Here is a 6,807-nt window from a genome sequence, read left to right on the forward strand (position 1 = left end):
CCCTCTAGATCTCATCTAGAGGGGGACGGCCCCCTTCGCCCTCCTCCTATAAATAGAGGGGCGAGGGGAGGGCTGCAACACCACATCCAAGGCGTAGCCCCTCCCCTCCCCAACACCTCTCCTCCTCCGCAAGAGCTTGGCGAAGCCCTGCCGGAGTACTGCCACTCCATCACCAGCACGCCGTCGTGCTGCTGTTGGAGCCCTCTTCCTCAACCTCACCCTCCTCCTTGCTGGATCAAGGCACGGGAGACGTCACCGGGCTGCACGTGTGTTGAACGCGAAGGTGCCGTTGTTCGGCGCTAAGATCGGAATCCACCGCGATCTGAATCACTTCGAGTACGACTCCTTCATCCGTGTTCTTGGAACGCTTCCGTCTCACGGTCTTCAAGGGTATGAAGATGCACTCCCCTCTCTCTCGTTGCTAGTTACTCCATATATTGATCTTGGTGATGCGTAGAAAATTTTTAATTTCTGCAACGATCCCCAACAGTGGCATCATGAGCTAGGTCTATGCGTAGTTTCTATGCACGAGTAGAACACAAGTTTGTTGTGGGCGTAGATTTTGTCAATTTACTTGCCACTACTAGTCTTATCTTGTTTCGGCAGCATCGTGGGATGAAGCGGCCCAGACCGACCTTACACCAACGCTTACGGACAGGTTCCACCGACTGACATGCACTAGTTGCATAAGGTGGCTAGCGGGTGTCTGTCTCTCCCACCTTAGTCGGATCTGATTCGATGAAAAGGGTCCTTATGAAGGGTAAATAGAAATTGGCATATCACGTTGTGGTTTTGGCGTAGGTAAGAAACATTCTTGCTAGAACCCTATAGCAGCCACGTAAAAACATGCAACAACAATTAGAGGATGTCTAACTTGTTTTTGCAGCATATGCCTTGTCATGTGATATGGCCAAAAAGGATGTGATGAATGAATTATATGTGATGTATGAGATTGATCATGTTCTTGTAATAGGAATCACGACTTGCATGTCGATGAGTATGACAACCGGCAGGAGCCATAGGAGTTGTCTTTATTTATTGTATGACATGCGTGTCACTGAATAACACCATGTAATTACTTTACTTCTTTGCTAAACCGTTAGCCATAGTAGTAGAAGTAATAGTTGGTGAGACAACTACATGGAGACATGATGATGGAGATCATGGTGTCATGCCGGTGACGATGATGATCATGGCGCCCCGAAGATGGAGATCAAAAGGAGCAAAATGATATTGGCCATATCATGTCACTATTTGATTGCATGTGATGTTTATCATGTTTTTGCATCTTATTTGCTTAGAATGACGGTAGTAAATAATATGATCCCTCATAATAATTTCAAGAAAGTGTTCCCCCTAACTGTGCACCATTGCGAAAGTTTGTTGTTTCGAAGCACCACGTGATGATCGGGTGTGATAGATTCTAACGTTCACATACAACGGGTGTAAGCCAGATTTACACACGCGAAACACTTAGGTTGACTTGACGAGCCTAGCATGTACAGACATGGCCTCGAAACACAAGAGACCGAAAGGTCAAACATGAGTCGTATAGTAGATACGATCAACATGAAGATGTTCACCGATGATGACTAGTCCGTCTCACGTGATGATCGGACACGACCTAGTTGACTCGGATCATGTATCACTTAGATGACTAGAGGGATGTCTATCTGAGTGGGAGTTCATTAAATAATTTGATTAGATGAACTTAATTATCATGAACTTAGTCTAAAACTTTTGCAAAATGTCTTGTAGATCAAATGGCCCACGCTCATGTCAACCTGAACTTCAACGCGTTCCTAGAGAAAACCAAGCTGAAAGACGATGGTAGCAACTATACGGACTGGGTCCGGAACCTGAGGATCATCCTCATAGCTGCCAAGAAAGCATATGTCCTAGAAGCACTTGTCCCAGCGAACCAAGATGTTATGAACGCTTGGCAGTCGTGTGTTGATGATTACTCCCTCTTTCAGTACGGCATGCTTTACAGCTTAGAACCGGGGCTCCAAAAGCGTTTCGAGCAACACGGAGCATATGAGATGTTCCAAGAGTTAAAAATGGTTTTCCAAGCTCATGCCCGGGTCGAGAGATATGAAGTCTCCGACAAGTTCTACAGTTGTAAGATGGAGGAAAATAGTTCTGTCAGCGAGCACATACTCAAAATGTCTGGGTTGCACAACCGCTTGTCCCAGCTGGGCATTAACCTCCCGGATGAGGCGGTCATTGACATAATCCTTCAGTCGCTCCCACCTAGCTACAAGAGCTTTGTGATGAACTACAATATGCAGGGGATGGTGAAAACCATTCCTGAGGTATTTTCAATGCTGAAATCAGCTGAGGTAGAAATCAAAAAGGAACATTAAGTGTTGATGGTCAATAAAACCACTAGTTTCAAGAAAGGCAAGGGTAAGAAGAACTTCAAGAAGGACGGCAAGGGAGTTGCCGCGCCTGGTAAGCCAGTTGCCGGGAAGAAGCCAAAGCACGGACTCAAACCTGAGACTGAGTGCTTTTATTGCAAGGGGAACGGTCACTGGAAGCAGAACTGCCCCAAGTACTTAGCGGATAAGAAGGCCGGCAACACCAAAGGTATATGTGATATACATGTTATTGATGTGTACCTTACCAGTACTCGTAGTAGCTCCTGGGTATTTGATACCGGTGCGGTTGCTCATATTTGTAACTCAAAACAAGAGCTGTGGAATAAGCGGAGACTGGCGAAGGACGAGGTGACGATGCGCATCGGGAATGGTTCCAAGGTCAATGTGATCGTCGTCGGCACGCTACCTCTACATTTACCAATGGGATTAGTTTCAAACCTCAATAATTGTTATTTAGTACCAGCTTTGAGCATGAACATTGTATCTGGATCTCGCTTAATACGAGATGGCTACTCATTTAAATCCGAGAATAATGGTTGTTCTATTTATATGAGAGATATGTTTTATGGTCATGCCCCGCTGGTCAATGGTTTATTCTTAATGAATCTCGAACGTGATGTTACACATATTCATAGTGTGAATACCAAAAGATGTAAGATTGATAATGATAGTTCCACATAGCTATGGCACTGCTGCCTTGGTCACATTGGTGTCAAACGCATGAAGAAGCTCCATGCAGATGGACTTTTGGAGTCTCTTGATTTTGAATCATTTGACACGTGCGAACCATGCCTCATGGGCAAAATGACCAAGACCCCGTTCTCTGGAACAATGGAGCGAGCAACCAACTTATTGGAAATTATACATACTAATGTGTGCGGTCCAATGAGCGTTGAGGCTCGCGGTGGCTATCGTTATGTTCTCACCCTCACTGATGACTTAAGTAGATATGGGTATGTCTACTTAATGAAACACAAGTCTGAGACCTTTGAAAAGTTCAAGGAATTTCAGAATGAGGTAGAGAATCAACGTGACAGAAAAATAAAGTTCTTACGATCAGATCGTGAGGGAGAATATTTAAGTCATGAGTTTGGTATGCACTTAAGGAAATGTGGAACTGATTCAAAACTCATGCCGCCTGGAACACCTCAGCGTAACGGTGTGTCTGAACGTCGTAATCGCACTCTATTGGATATGGTGCGGTCTATGATGTCTCTTACTGATTTGCCGCTATCATTTTGGGGATACGCTTTAGAGATAGCTACATTCACTTTAAATAGGGCACCGTCTAAATCCGTTGAGACGACACCGTATGAATTATGGTTTGGAAAGAAACCTAAGGTGTCTTTTCTAAAAGTTTGGGGATGCTATGCTTATGTCAAGAAACTTCAACCTGAAAAGCTCGAACCCAAGTCGGAAAAATGCATCTTCATAGGATACCCTAAGGAAACCATTGGGTATACCTTCTACCTCAGATCCGAAGGCAAGATTTTTGTTGCCAAGAACGGGTCCTTTCTGGAGAAAGAGTTTCTCTCAAAAGAAGTAAGTGGGAGGAAAGTGGAACTTGATGAAGTACTACCTCTTGAACCGGTAAGTAGCGCAGCTCAGGAAGATGTTCCTGTGGTGCCTGCACCGACTAGAGAGGAAGTTAATGATGATGATCAAGATACTTCTGATCAAGTTACTACTGAACTTCGAAGGTCCACAAGGACACGTTCTACACCAGAATGGTATGGCAACCCTGTCCTAGAAATCATGTTGTTAGATAACGGTGAACCCTCGAACTATTAAGAAGCGTTGGCGGGCCCAGATTCCAACAAATGGCTTGAAGCGATGCAATCCGAGATAGGATCCATGTATGAAAACAAAGTATGGACTTTGACAGACTTTCCCGATGATCGGCGAGCGATAGAGAACAAATGGATCTTTAAGAAGAAGACGGACGCGGATGGTAATATTACCATCTATAAAGATTGACTTGTCGCTAAGGGTTATCTACAAGTTCAAGGGGTTGAATACAATGAGACTTTCTCTCTTGTAGCGAAGCTGAAGTCCGTCCGAATCATGGTAGAAATTGCCACATACTATGATTATGAGATATGGCAAATGGACGTCAAAACGGCATTCCTTAACGGCTATCTTAAGGAAGAATTGTATATGATGCAGCCGGAAGGTTTTGTCGATCCTAAGAATGCTAACAAGGTATGCAAGCTCCAGCGATCCATCTATGGGTTGGTGCAAGCATCTCGGAGTTGGAACATTCGCTTTGATGAAAAGATCAAAGTGTTTGGTTTATGCAGACTTATGGAGAAGCCTGCGTTTACAAGAAAGTGAGTGGGAGCTCTGTAGCATTTCTCATATTATATGTGGATGACATACCTTTGATGGGAAATGATATAGAACTTTTGGACAGCATAAAGGCCTACCTGAATAAGTGTTTTTCACTGAAGGACCTTGGAGAAGCTGATTATATATTAGGCATCAAGATCTATAGAGATAGATCAAGACGCCTCATAGGTCTTTCACAAAGCACATACCTTGATAAGATATTGAAGAAGTTCAATATGGATCAGTCCAAGAAGGGGTTCTTGCCTGTGTTGCAAGGTGTGAAATTGAGCTCGGCTCAATCCTCGACCACGACAGAAGATAGAGAAAAGATGAGTATCATCCCCTATGCCTCGGCCATAGGGTCTATTATGTATGCCATGCTGTGTACCAGACCTGATGTAAACCTTGCCGTAAGTTTGGTAGCAAGGTACCAAAGTAATCCCGGCATGGAACAATGGACAGCGGTCAAGAATATCCCGAAGTACCTGAAAAGGATTAAGGATATGTTTCTCGTTTATGGAGGTGACGAAGAGCTCGTCGTAAAGGGTTACGTCGATGCTAGCTTCGACACAGATCTAGATGACTCCAAGTCACAAACCGGATACGTGTATATTTTGAATGGTGGGGCAGTAAGATGGTGCAGCAGCAAGCAAAGCGTCGTGGCGGGATCTACATGTGAAGCGGAGTACATGGCAGCCTCGGAGGCAGCACATGAAGCAATCTTGATGAAGGAGTTCATCACCGACCTAGGAGTTATTCCCAATGCGTCGGGGCCGATCACTCTCTTCTGTGACAACACTGGAGCTATTGCCCTTGCCAAGGAGCCCAGGTTTCACAAGAAGACCAGGCACATCAAGCGTCGCTTCAACTCCATTCGTGAAAATGTCCAAGATGGAGACATAGATATTTGCAAAATGCATACGGATCTGAATGTCGCGGATCCGTTGACTAAACCTACACCAGAACTCTATGGGTATTCAATTCATCACAGTGTAACTAGATTATTGACTCTAGTGCAAGTGGGAGACTGTTGGAAATATGCCCTAGAGGCAATAATAAAATGATTATTATTATATTTCCTCGTTCATACTAATTGTCTATTATTCATGCTATAATTGTATTAACCGGAAACCGTGATACATGTGTGAATACATAGACCACAACATGTCCCTAGTGAGCCTCTAGTTGACTAGCTCGTTGATCAATAGATGGTCATGGTTTTCTGACTATGGACATTGGATGTCATTGATAACGGGATCACATCATTAGGAGAATGATGTGATGGACAAGACCGAATCCTAAGCATAGCACAAGATCATGTAGTTCGTTCGCTAAAGCTTTTCTAATGTCAAGTATCAGTTCCTTAGACCATGAGATTGTGTAACTCCCGGATACCATAGGAGTGCTTTGGGTGTACCAAACGTCACAACGTAACTGGGTGACTATAAAGGTGCACTACGGGTATCTCCGAAAGTATCTGTTGGGTTGGCATGAATCGAGACTGGAATTTGTCACTTCGTATGACGGAGAGGTATCTCTGGGCCCACTCGGTAATGCATCATCATAATGAGCTCAATGTGACTAAGTGGTTAGTCACGGGATCATGAATTATGTAACTAGTAAAGTGACTTGCCGATAACGAGATTGAACGAGGTATTGGGATACCGACGATCGAATCTCGGGCAAGTAACGTACCGATTGACAAAGGGAATTACATACGGGATTACCTGAATCCTCGACATCGTGGTTCATCCGATGATATCATCATGGAACATGTGGGAGCCAACATGGGTATCCAGATCCCGCTGTTGGTTATTGGTCGGAGAGCTGTCTCGGTCATGCCTGCATGATTCCCGAACCCGTAGGGTCTACACACTTAAGGTTCGATGACGCTAGGGTTATTAGGAAGACTTGTATGTGATTACTGGATGTTTTTCGGAGTCCCAGATGAGATCTCGGACGTCACGAGGAGTTCTGGAATGGTCCGGAGGTGAAGATTTATATATGGGAAGTTGTCATACGGTCACCGGAAATGTTCGGGGGCATACCGGTATTGTACCAGGGCCACTGGAGGGGTTCCGGGGGTCCGCCGAGAGGG

This window comes from Triticum dicoccoides, chromosome 2B, assembly GCF_002162155.2.
Source record: "Triticum dicoccoides isolate Atlit2015 ecotype Zavitan chromosome 2B, WEW_v2.0, whole genome shotgun sequence".
NCBI lineage: Eukaryota > Viridiplantae > Streptophyta > Magnoliopsida > Poales > Poaceae > Triticum > Triticum dicoccoides.